Source organism: Eptatretus burgeri, chromosome 15, assembly GCF_056783735.1.
Source record: "Eptatretus burgeri isolate ZD-2024b chromosome 15, Ebu_testis_v1, whole genome shotgun sequence".
Classification (NCBI taxonomy): domain Eukaryota; kingdom Metazoa; phylum Chordata; class Myxini; order Myxiniformes; family Myxinidae; genus Eptatretus; species Eptatretus burgeri.
In genome coordinates, this window is record NC_140975.1 from 19,381,515 (window position 1) to 19,395,860 (window position 14,346).

The following is a 14,346-nucleotide window of genomic DNA, read 5'->3' on the forward strand; positions in this document are numbered from 1 at the left end:
AGAGTTCAGACATCAGATCGATCAGTTTTGGTGGCACCCCACGAAGACCAAGAATCCTCCAGAGGACATCCCGATTCACTGAATCGAACGCTTTACAGAGATCAACATAGGCTGCAAGCAGCCCCTGCCGAAACTCTCGTCTGCGTTCGGTGAGGACACGAAGTGCAAGGATACGGTCAATCGTTGACCTCTTTGGTGTAAAGCCTGACTGCTCTGGATGCTGGTGCTCAAGCAGATGGTGGCGAACCCTATCGAGAATTATCCGAGCAAAGACCTTGCCCGGCACTGAGAGCAGCGTCACCCCTCGGTAGTTGTTGCAGTCTTGGCGATCACCCTTCCCTTTCCAGAGAGGGACAACAAGGCCCCTCTTCCAGTCAGTTGGGATGATGCCTGTGTTCCAGGCAGAGCACAAAACTGCATGCAACGACACGAGTGCAGCATTTCCACCAGCCTTGAGAAGTTCGGCATGGATGCCACAGATCCCAGATCCCACAGCTGTTTTTGTGTTCACTGTAAATATAGGAATTGATAAATTACAAGTTTCCAGATTCTATATGAAAAGTTGATCAAATTACACAATGGCATACACTAATAATAGAAACAAAAGAAGACCCGTGCTTAAAGAAGAAGTCGACTTCTTGACTTCATAGACAACATGGATCTGATGGCAGTCGGGCGGATGTTCTGCGGCCAATCGTCCCAACCGGCAAACTCAGCCAAGATGAGGAGACTTCTTTCAATCCTGAACTCATCTCTTGTGCACCCACTCATCCAATAACAGTATTTGCATGAAAACAAAAGTAACGGGGTGAGGGAGGGGAGAGGGGAGGAGAGGGGAGCCTCCAGCTCTACTTACCATGCATGTTTCAATGTTCATACTGGCCTGTAACTGGGGGGAGGGGGAGCCTCTACCTCTACTTCCTATGCATGTTTAAATATTCATACTGTCCCAACTCTCCACACCTCAGTTGTAAATTGTAACATCCTGCTCTCCACCTCAGGCTTCAGTCTTCACACAGGTACAACGTATCAAACCACATAAGCACACTTGGACCCTGCAGTATTTCAATGCCAGCATATTTAGGCCAGAGGCCCTGACTGATTAATTATCGTTCAGTTTCATGGCACCCAGAGATTGATGATGAGATCTCGACATAAATCATATTATTTTTATGTTTTATTACACACTAATTCATGCTTGAATGTTTTGTCAGCGACGGTTGCCATTTTAAACAAATATTCTTTGGCTCTTAACCATTCAAATTGGGAGTTGACGAGAATGACCACAAGGTCCTCTGGAATGGTACGAGGAATTGTGAAACGTGTCAAGATCAATGATGGCCATGCTCATGATTGGGCGTGATGTGTCAAACTACAAGGAGAATATGCGGGTTGCCAAGGCACTCACCTAATCAGTCAATAACAATGACTTGTGCTATTGTTTGAGGACACCTTACAAAATTGACCTTCCTGCATGTTGATGTTTTGATTGGATCGCACTATATTAAATAAGGCAATTAATTCTCTGTATGTGTGTATGTGTGAATATCAGAAAAAAACAAACAGGGCTGATTAAATGTTGTAAACGTGTTGGTTGATCGTACCATGGATAAAAAGTGGGTTCTTATTTTATTTATTTACAAGCGAGGTACCTGTGCTATGCATGGGAGGGTGCTGGCTGGACAGCCGGTTCGTGAAGGACTTGCATAAAACTAAAATAATAAAAAAAACACTGCAGCTGACCACAGAAGTAAGGTAGGTAATATTTCAATGATGTCACAATGGCGAATTTGCAAATGCCACACGTGGAAACCCTCACATAATTTCCTCATTCTGCTGTAAACTCAATCTCTCCATATTTTCATTCCAAACAACATCTTTCCAATCACAAATTAATACTTTCATGAATATATTTAAAATAACGTACCAATTAATTAATATAACAAAATACAATCACTCGTGAGGTTAACGAATATATGAGGCCCTGTGAAGAGGAGTGATGTAAGCGACATTTTTTAATGATATGATGATGATAGGCTCGGATGATAGGGGAAGGGTAAAAATAGTGCTATATGGCATCAACTCCAAAAGGGCCGATGGGTCCCTGACATTAACTCCAAAGAAGCACCTCATATATACTTTATACAAACACTCGTGAGGTAAACGAATATACACATTATAAAACACTCGTGAGGTAAACGAATATATATTATACTTTATACAAACACTCGTGAGGTAAACGAATATAGATACATTATATAAACACTCATGAGGTGAACGAATATAGATACATTATAAAACACTCGTGAGGTAAACGAATATACACATTATAAAACACTCGTGAGGTAAACGAATATATATTATACTTTATACAAACACTCGTGAGGTAAACGAATATAGATACATTATATAAACACTCATGAGGTGAACGAATATAGATACATTATAAAACACTCGTGAGGTAAACGAATATACGCATTATAAAACACTCGTGAGGTAAACGAATATACACATTATAAAACACTCGTGAGGTAAACGAATATATATTATACTTTATACAAACACTCGTGAGGTAAACGAATATAGATACATTATATAAACACTCATGAGGTGAACGAATATAGATACATTATAAAACACTCGTGAGGTAAACGAATAAAGATACATTATAAAACACTCGTGAGGTGAACGAATATAGATATATTATAAAACACTCGTGAGGTAAACGAATAAAGATACATTATAAAACACTCGTGAGGTGAACGAATATAGATATATTATAAAACACTCGTGAGGTAAACGAATATAGATACATTATAAAACACTCGTGAGGTGAACGAATATAGATACACTATAAAACACTCGTGAGGTAAACGAATATAGATACTTTATATAAACACTCGTGAGGTAAACGAATATAGATACATTATATAAACACTCGTGAGGTAAACAAATATAGATACTTTATGGAAACACTCGTGAGGTGAACGAGTATAGATACATTCGATAAACACTCGCGAGGTAAACGAATATAGATACATCATAAAACACTCGTGAGGGAAACGAATATAGATACATTATATAAACACTCGTGAGGTAAACAAATATAGATACTTTATGGAAACACTCGTGAGGTGAACGAATATAGATACACGAGTGCGTGCCCGTAGGTGCAGCTTCGTTCCTTCGCTCTCGTAAACGATGACTGGATTGGGGAATTGTTTCAATTAGATCGGACCAACCATATCATAAATGGACATAACTTGGGAAACACCTGGGAAACAGACTCAGGTCCCCAGCGTCAATTGTGACGTCATATCAAACGAAGAAATAGAAGAATTGTGACGCCTCCTCTATCTCGCCCCCCTCTCTCGCCCTCCTCTCTCTCCCCCCTCTCTTGCCCCCCTCTCTCCCCCTAGTCTCGCCCCTCCTCTTTCCCCCTCCTCTCTTGCCCCTCTCTCTCGCCACTCTCTCTTACCCCCACTCTCACCCCCCTCTCTCGCCCCCTCCTCTCTTCTCCTCTCTTGAATTGTGACGCCCCTCTCTCTCTCTCTCACCCCCTCTCTCCCTCCCCTCTCTCCCCCTCTCTCGCCACTCTCTCGCCCCTCTCTCTGTCAATGTATTCACAAATGTCTACCAAGCACAACAATTAATTCAAACCTTGGGAAAAACAGCTTTCAAACCCTTGGGAATCAGCTGTTTCCCTTGGGAAAATTCAAACTTTGGGATTACTTAATAATTTGAACAATTACTTCGAACCTTGGGGAAAAACAGCTTTCAAACCTTGAGAAACACTTGGGAAACAGCTGAAACGGATGAAGAACGATATCAAACCTTGAAAAGGCACATACTCAGGATCCCAGCGTCGATTGTGACGTCATAGCAAACGAAGAAGAAGAAGAAAAATTGTGACGTCAATCGTGCAAAAAATAAATAAAGAAAGAAACATTAATTGTGACGTCATTCGTGACGTCATAGCACCGTGTACTGTCATTGGTCGACAGATAAATGGCCATAACTTGGGAACCACTTGTCCGATTAATATTGATGTGGATTTTTTAAACCCACCTTGTTGTGATCGTTGTCCTCCTGAAGGATTCTAACTGGCTGATTGTAGATTCCTATTTGACTTCAGACAGAGTTTAACGTTTGTCCGATTTGATTATAAAATCCTACAAAAACCCTATCGACACTGATAAAACTGATGTCCACACAAGTCCTTCCTTGTGAAACAATTTATATCCTAATTATACACCATACACTTCTCACTCTTGTACAATGAACTTAAGAATCCTCATTGATTGCAATATTATTTGGTTCTATTGCATTTATTCTTACTTTAGTTAAAAGTAAGACCAACCTGATTCAATTCACTTCTACATTACATCAGAGAGTTTTATTCTAACTTGGTACTTGGTCAATTCCAAGGAGTACAAGCCACTGAGAAACTATACTTCCTCACGTGCTTGCACTGAGAACAATGTACCTTTCAAAGCATTTTATACTTCCATGAGAGAGAGGTTGGGGGATATTCACCCAGACTGTAGACGTGTCCTTTAGTCAAAAAGCCACTTCGTACATTTCTAAGCAAAGGTTCATTTATCAGCTCGGTCACTCTGCTCCAGAACAACACATTTCTTATCATTTAGGGCAAAAGTCTTTTGGCCAGAAATGACAGCCAATTCAATTTGCAGCATAAAAGTTACATTTCTGAAACTCCATTTGTTACAATTTAAAATACATTCATATAAATTTTTCCCCCACAATATCAAACCTTGAAAAGGCACATCCGCAGGGCCCCGGCAATATTCCTGGCAAGTTTCAATCCGATTGGACCGGCAGTCGTCGAAAAACAGCGGTCGCAGACAGATAGACAGACAGACAGACAGACACACAGAGATTGCTGTAATTATAGATAGATTATAAAACACTTGTGAGATGAACGAATAGAGATACATTATAAAAACACTCGTGAGGTAAACGAATAAAGATATATTATATAAACACTCGTGAGGTAAACGAATATAGATACATTATATAAACACTCGTGAGGTAAACGAATAAAGATATATTATATAAACACTCGTGAGGTAAACGAATATAGATACATTATATAAACACTCGTGAGGTAAACGAATATAGATACATTATATTAACACTTGTGAGGTGAACGAATATAGATACATTATATTAACACTCGTGAGGTAAACGAATATAGATACATTATATAAACACTCGTGAGGTAAACGAATATAGATACATTATATTAACACTCGTGAGGTGAACGAATATCGATACATTATATTAACACTCGTGAGGTAAACGAATATAGATACATTATATTAACACTCGTGAGGTGAACGAATATCGATACATTATATAAACACTCGTGAGGTAAACGAATATCGATACATTATATAAACACTCGTGAGGTAAACGAATATAGACACTTTATGGAAACACTCGTGAGGTGAACGAATATAGATACATTATCTAAACACTCGTGAGGTAAACGAATATAGATACATAATATAAACACTCGTGAGGTAAACGAATCGAGATACATTATATAAACACTCGTGAGGTAAACGAATATATATACTTTATATAAATACTCGTGAGGTAAACGAATATAGATAAATTATAGAAACACTCGTGAGGTAAACGAATATAGATACATTATCAAAACATTCGTGAAGTAAACGAATATAGATACAGGAAATAAACACTCGTGAGGTAAACGAATATAGATACATTATATAAACACTCTTGAGGTAAACGAATATAGATACACGAGTGCGTGCCCATAGGTGCAGCTTCGTTCCTTCGCTCTCGTAAACGATGACTGGATTGGGGCATTGTTTCAATTAGATCGGACCAACCGTATCATAAATGGACATAACTTTGGAAACACCTGGGAAACATACTCAGGTCCCCAGCGTCAATTGTGACGTCATGTCAAACGAAGAAATATAATAATTGTGACGCCTCCTCTATCTCGCCCCCCTCTCTCGCCCCCTCTCTCTCCCCCCCTCTCTTGCTCACCTCTCTCCCCCCTAGTCTCGCCCCTCCTCTTTCCCCCTCCTCTCTTGCCCCTCTCTCTCACCCCCACTCTCACCCCCTCTCCCATCCCCCTCTCTCGCCCCCTCCTCTCTTCTCCTCTCTTGAATTGTGACGCCCCCTCTCTCTCTCACACCCCTCTCTCCCTCTCCTCTCTCTCCTCTCTCCCCCCTCCTCTCTCAATGTATTCATAAATGTCTACCAAGCACAACAATTAATTCAAACCTCGGGAAAAACAGCTTTCAAACCCTTGGGAATCAGCTGTTTCCCTTGGGAAAATTCAAACTTTGGGATTACTTAATAATTTGAACAATTAATTCGAACCTTGGGGAAAAACAGCTTTCAAACCTTGAGAAACACTTGGGAAAAAGCTGAAACGGATGAAGAACGATATCAAACCTTGAAAAGGCACATACTCAGGTCCCCAGCGTCGATTGTGACGTCATACCAAACGAAGAAGAAGAAGAATTGTGACGTCAATCGTGCAAATAAATAAATAAACATTAATTGTGACGTCATTCGTGACGTCATAATACCGTGTCCTGTCATTGGTCGACAGATAAATGGCCATAACTTGGGAAACACTTGTCCGATTAATATCAAACCTTGAAAAGGCACATCCGCGGGGCCCCGGAAATATTCCTGGCAAGTTTCAATCCGATTGGACCGGCGGTCGTCGAGAAACAGCGGTCACAGACAGATAGACAGACAGACAGACAGACACACAGAGATTGCTGGAATTATTGATAGATTATAAAACACTTGTGAGATGAACGAATAGAGATACATTATATAAACACTCGTGAGGTAAACGAATGTATATATATATATATATATATATATATATATATATATATATATATATATATATATATATATATATATATATATATATATATATATATATATATATATATATACATATATATATACATATATATATATATATATATATATATATATATATATATATATATATATATATATATATATATATATATATATATACACACACACACACACACACATTATATAAACACTCGTGAGGTAAACGAATATATATACATTATATAAACACTCGTGAGGTGAACGAATATATATACATTATATAAACACTCGTGAGGTAAACGAATCTTGATACATTATATAAACACTCGTGAGGTAAACGAATATATATACATTATATAAACACTCGTGAGGTAAACGAATATATATACATTATATAAACACTCGTGAGGTGAACGAATATATATATATATATACATTATATAAACACTCGTGAGGTGAACGAACTTCGACGGCCGTCTCACGTGACATTAAAACAGACGAATCTGCCGGTGAGAAAGAGCGGATACAAAACACTTCGTGAGATCGAAAATAGAAATCATCATTGTGTTCAGGTATTTATGAAACCTCGCACTCACCTTCGGACTTCTGCTGGGACACACAAAACGTTACACAGAAGGTTTTACGGGGCTAGCCCCAAAACTGAGGGAGTCGTTCAGAGATGGATGGACAGACACTCGTGCTTTATCATCTCGATATTTGATTACACATGATGGGAAGTGAAGTGATGCTGTGCACGGAATCCTGGAGGGTTATGACGTAACTTTCAGTGAGGGAAGGCTTATGACGTCACAAACCTTGCCTATTGTGCGAATACCCACAACTAATCGGGGTGTGTGTGTGTGTGTGTGTGTGTGTGTGTGTGTGTGTGTGTGTGTGTGTTAGTGTGTGTGTTAGTGTGTGTGTTAGTGTGTTAGTGTGTTAGTGTGTTAGTGTGTGTGTGTGTGTGTGTGTGTGTGTGTGTGTGTGTGTGTGTGTGTGTGTGTGTGTGTGTGTGTGTGTGTGTGTGTGTGTGTGTGTGTGTGTGTGTGTGTGTGTGTGTGTGTGTGTGTGTGTGTGTGTGTGTGTGTGTGTTTGTGTGTGTGTGTGTTTGTGTGTGTGTGTCAATCCTTGCGAAAGAAATGAAAACAAAACATTGGGTTTTTTTAAGTTCATCTTACTTCCCATCCATTGACAACACGGGGTATGTTCAGTTACCAAGCAGCTTGCGAGCGCTTGCCAAGCCAGACGTTCATCAAGAGTTCGAATGAAGTGCTTGTTTGAGTGACTAAGCCAGTTGGCGAGCTCTCTCCAAGAAACTTGGTAACTGGACACACCGCGGCTTTTCACACCAAAACATTGTTGTGTGTTTTCTGAAACAAAACGGAACAAAGCCGTGAAATGCGCGTCACTTGCCGTCAATGGAAAATGTCAACAAAATCATTTCGCATTTACCAACCAACCATGATACAAAATTATATTTTCCACGTGACTCCTCGTTTACCTTTGTTGCCATGTTTGAGGGTCAAGGTTCACGCTTGAATGGCGTTAACAACAACAACAACAACAACAACAACAACAACAACAACAACAACAACAACAACAACAACACCAACACCAACCAGACACGGGACATGCAATTCGCTGTCTCGGACACACAATGGACGAACCTCGTGTTTCTCAGTTACAAATAAGAGGTTCTACTCGTAACAGAACTCGGAAATAAAACAAGCAAAGCAAATCACCGATTGGGAATCACAAGAACATTATTCCACAAACCTTGTGAGAAGATGATAAACACAAGATCGTTTAAACACGGATCGGCAGGGTGTGTGTGTGCGCACTGAAACCATGGAAACAATGTCAACAACGGAGTTCACATTTGGAAAAAGAACAACCGAACAGAGATTGTAAATAAGATTCATACTCACAAATTTGCCCACGACACCTGACGAACTTTCAAATCAAGGTACTCCAGGTAGAGGACACCTGACGAACTTTCAAATCAAGGTACTCCAGGTAGAGGACACCTGATGAACTTTCAAATCAAGGTACTCCAGGTGGAGGACAAATGATGAACATTCAAATCAAGGTACTCCAGGTAGAGGATACCTGACGAACTTTTAAATCAAGGTTTTCCAGGTACAGGACACCTGACAAACTTTTAAATCAAGGTACTCGAGGTACAGGACACCTGATGAACTTTCAGATCAAGGTACTCCAGGTAGAGGATACCTGACGAACTTTTAAATCAAGGCTTTCCAGGTACAGGACACCTGACGAACTTTCAAATCAAGTTACTCCAGTCAGCGCTCTACCCGACACTGTTGGACGTTCCCTGCAAGAAAAGCTTTTCCGTCAACGGTTGTCTTTTATATATGAAGTGACGTCACAGAGAACACTCAGCATCACAGAGGACAGCACCCCACCCCCCCCCCCCCCCGCGAGCACACTTTGCTGTTTGTGTGTTTTTCGATCCTCGTGGAGGATCTCTAAGTCTTACTCACGTTGTTGTTCTTCATCTTCTTCTTGTGGACTTTTTTGTTTCACAGCCTACAGTTTTTATCGAAACTTCCTGAAACTTGGCATACACATGTAAAAATACCCTGTGCAGACAGTAACCATCTCCGATTTTGAAAATTCCTCCGAGAAAAAAAAGTTATGACGTCAAAATATCTCCGCTAATGGAAATCGCCTCAAAAATTATCTCCAAAACTCGGCAAGCTTTTTGAATTCCGTTTGTGGGAATCGAACAGGGCATGAGCAGAGATGAATTACCGCGCATATGATACATCACTATGACGTCATATCAATTTTTATGACGTCATTCCTATTTTTTGACATTTTTTGTTTCACAACCCAGAGTTTTCATCAGATCTTCGTGAAACTTGCCATGTATGTGCAGAAAGCCCACGCGCAGGCAGTAACCATCTCCGGTTTTGGAAATTCTTCCGAGAAAAAAAAAGTTGATGTCATAATATCGCCGCTTATGGAAATCGCCTCCACCATTATCTCCGAAACTAGGCAAGCTGTTTGAATTTTGTTTGCGGGAATCAAGCCGGGCATTAGCACGGATAAGTTATCGCACACCTGATACATCACAATGACGTCATATTCATTTTTATGACGTTATCATTAAGAGAACGAGGATCTTCGCTTATTCGAGCTTGTTTATCTTCACAATTATTTCCACCGTTCACGACCTCATTTAACTGACGTCACTTTGTTCAAAACTAGAATCTCTCTGGATAATTTAGGCGGGAAATGTTCCGGGAGCAACTGAGTGTTTTACTTGTTCCTCCACCGGACGTCGATGGAGGACGAGCCTGGACGGGCATTCTTGAGTTTCGAACGTTTTCTCACCTCATTCTTTCACTCCATTGTGTCGTCATGCAGGTGTAACCGTGTAACTGGTGCTTTCTCTTTGTCTGGTTTGTTAAACCTCAATTGGTTCCACGAGTGGACGTGAACGTAAATAACTTCGATCATCGTTCAAACGTGACGCTTCCCTGGTGGGAGTGAGCGGAGCTTGTCGCTCGTGTTTGAGCCGTGAACCGGTTTCTTTGTTTCCTTTCCCCCACAATGGAGATCATGGTCGACAATCGGAGGTTTGCATGTGACGTCACCACATTATTTTTGCACCTGGACGTCACACCCTTGGCCGCCATGTTGATGGCGCACACCATGGGGTTCACAACAGATTCTCATGTAAATTTGTGCTTTTCCAAGTGACAATGGTTGTTCCTTGCTCTGTTTGAGTGGGTTCAAACCGGTCTGATTGCGAGGACAGGTCATTCTCTCGTTTTCCAGCGATAGTGAACCTCCGGGGCTCTGAAGCAGAGGAATTATGTGGAAAACGACAAAATGGCTCGGTAATATTTCCTGAGCTACCTCGTTGAAGTTAAGAGAGAGGATGAGGGGGAGAGAGGGTCGTGTTTGCAGGAATCACTTCATCAGCGGTTAGTATTTTGTTACTTTGAGGTAATTGTTTTCAAAAAGATGATTTTGAATCTCAGTCAAGGCTCATGGAAGAGCGAGAACATGACGGATCAGGATGTATCAGAACAAAAGGAACAGCAGAAAGAGAGGGAGGACACCAACAGTGGGGTTGGGGAATAAAATAGATAATAGTCCGGGAGCCAACCGATCAAAATTTTAAAAAATTGCCCGGTCTGCTATAAAATTTTTGTGTTGATTTTCATAAAGACACCCTTTGAGAATATGAAAACCAATGTTGGCAATGGTGAAACTCTTGCGCAACAACACAGTCAGCACTTTTGCGAGCCCCCTCTGATAACAAAATGTTGGCAAAAGCGAAGATGTAGGATGGGGGTAGGGGTAATTCATATTGTCCTAAAATCATAACCACTAAACCTATATACACAAATGACCCCTCATATTAAAGAGGAGTTCATTTCCTATATCACAATTGGTGTAGATTTAACCTACCTACAATTCACAAGGTTATATGTCAAACAACAAAAGATTTATGTAACTCAGAAATGCTTGACTATCAATGGGGTCAGGAACAAGAACATACTTTTACATGCCATGGATTTAAGGAAGATAAAATTAGAAATGGATTAACACAATATTGTGGCATTAAACATCCTCTTCAGAGGAAGAGTCACTCTCTGAAACAACTCCACCACATGAACCTCTCTGACCAAGGCATATGCATGTCACTCAGCAAGGCACAGCAGCCTTTTTGCATGAACATCGTTTCAGACATTTGGATAATTTGCACATGCAAGACACAGTTTTGTCTATGTTTGGCTTGGCTGGCTTAGACATGAGAATTGGGACCAGTTTTCCATTGATAAGGGTTCTGCCAAATGTTGTGGCTGGGGGAAGTGCTCGGTCACTGAGATGTGCACGTCTATACAGAAGCAATTGATACAATGCTCTTAAAACAAGGAAGTAAAATGCATCTTCTGTTGCTGGCAGTGACCTAAGGTCTAATTTTGAAGAGACAAACATATGCTACCTGAGGGTATCCAAACAGCTGAACCCTTTTTGGCCATGCAGAGCAGTCCAGTATACTCTGGCCTCATCAATGACACATTCTGTTGCTGCCATTTCACTATCTCTCCCAAAATCAACAAGGTGGGGAAGGTTTCCTATCAGTTCCAGAGAAACCTGTGCCGCTCTTCTTTTTCCCCTTCTGAATGGGTAGCTCACTGTGTCACATCCACACAACACATATGTGCACAGAAGTGTAGCTGCGACATCAAGAGGATTTTCTGGTACTTCTTGCTCAACACTTCTACCAGCTCATGAATAGGTAGGTATTGATTCTGCCGTTGTATCCAGAGTTCTTGCAATGTGTTAAAGCAGCAGAAGTGATATATACACAGCATAATTATGTCTGTATCTGTTGCATGCACAACAGCTCGATGGTGATCAAGATATTCCACACAATACGCAAGATGAGCAATAATCCTTGTGTCTGCCTCTTCATGTTCTTCACAAGGTAAGTCCAGAACTGAACTTGATGCTGATGTGATGGAAAGAGTGTTACCTTTGTTTTCCATCATACCACCAAGAATGATGGTCACTCCATCCGGAATAGCTTCAGGACTCACAAAGGGAAGTGCCAATGAAGTTCTGAAGACTTCATTTATTTCTTGGATTCTTCATGAGTAAAGCCTGGTGTTGGCGCAGTGGTTAGGGTAAAACACTCGTGAGGTGAACGAATATAGATACATTATAAAACACTCGTGAGGTGAACGAATATAGATACACTATAAAACACTCGTGAGGTAAACGAATATAGATACTTAAAATAAACACTCGTGAGGTAAACGAATATAGATACATTATATAAACACTCGTGAGGTAAACGAATACAGATACATCATAAAACATTCGTGAGGGAAACGAATATAGATACATTATATAAACACTCGTGAGGTAAACAAATATAGATACTTTATGGAAACACTCGTGAGGTGAACGAGTATAGATACATTCGATAAACACTCGTGAGGTAAACGAATATAGATACATCATAAAACACTCGTGAGGGAAACGAATATAGATACATCATAAACCACTCGTGAGGGAAACGAATATAGATACATTATAAAACACTCGTGAGGTAAACGAATATAGATACTTTATATAAACACTCGTGAGGTAAACGAATATAGATACTTTATATAAACACTCGTGAGGTGAACGAATATAGATACACTATAAAACACTCGTGAGGTAAACGAATATAGATACTTTATATAAACACTCGTGAGCTAAACGAATATAGATACTTTATATAAACACTCGTGAGGTAAACGAATATAGATACATTATATAAACACTCGTGAGGTAAACAAATATAGATACTTTATGGAAACACTCGTGAGGTGAACGAGTATAGATACATTCGATAAACACTCGTGAGGCAAACGAATATAGATACATCATAAAACACTCGTGAGGGAAACGAATATAGATACATTATATAAACACTCGTGAGGTAAACAAATATAGATACTTTATGGAAACACTCGTGAGGTGAACGAGTATAGATACATTCGATAAACACTCGTGAGGTAAACGAATATAGATACATCATAAAACACTCGTGAGGGAAACGAATAAAGATACATTATAAAACACTCGTGAGGTGAACGAATATAGATACATTATAAAACACTCGTGAGGTGAACGAATATAGATACACTATAAAACACTCGTGAGGTAAACGAATATAGATACATCATAAAACACTCGTGAGGTAAACGAATATAGATACATCATAAAACACTCGTGAGGGAAACGAATATAGATACATTATATAAACACTCGTGAGGTAAACAAATATAGATACTTTATGGAAACACTCGTGAGGTGAACGAGTATAGATACATTCGATAAACACTCGTGAGGTAAACGAATATAGATACATCATAAAACACTCGTGAGGGAAACGAATATAGATACATTATATAAACACTCGTGAGGTAAACAAATATAGATACTTTATGGAAACACTCGTGAGGTGAACGAGTATAGATACATTCGATAAACACTCGTGAGGTAAACGAATATAGATACATCATAAAACACTCGTGAGGGAAACGAATATAGATACATTATAAAACACTCGTTAGGTAAACGAATATAGATACTTTATGGAAACACTCGTGAGGTGAACCAATATAGATACATTATATAAACACTCGTGAGGGAAACGAATATAGATACTTTATGGAAACACTCGTGAGGTGAACGAGTATAGATACATTATATAAACACTCGTGAGGGAAACGAATATAGATACATTATATAAACACTCGTGAGGTAAACAAATATAGATACTTAATGGAAACACTCGTGAGGTGAACGAGTATAGATACATTCGATAAACACTCGTGAGGTAAATGAATATAGATACATTATATAAACACTCGTGAGGTAAACGAATATAGATACATTATGTCAACACTCGTGAGGTAA

The 14,346-nt window shown here is 39.7% G+C and overlaps 1 protein-coding gene across 1 annotated transcript in view; it reads right to left on the minus strand.

Moving 5' to 3' along the window:
• LOC147011676 (uncharacterized) overlaps positions 1-8,726 on the minus strand; it is a 32,702-nt gene extending 23,976 nt beyond the window's left edge. The window contains exon 1 of the mRNA XM_085857177.1: positions 8,665-8,726. The gene's annotated coding sequence lies outside the window, so the exon portion shown is untranslated. The remainder of the gene's footprint in view (positions 1-8,664) is intronic.
• Between the last annotated feature and the right edge of the window lie 5,620 nt (positions 8,727-14,346).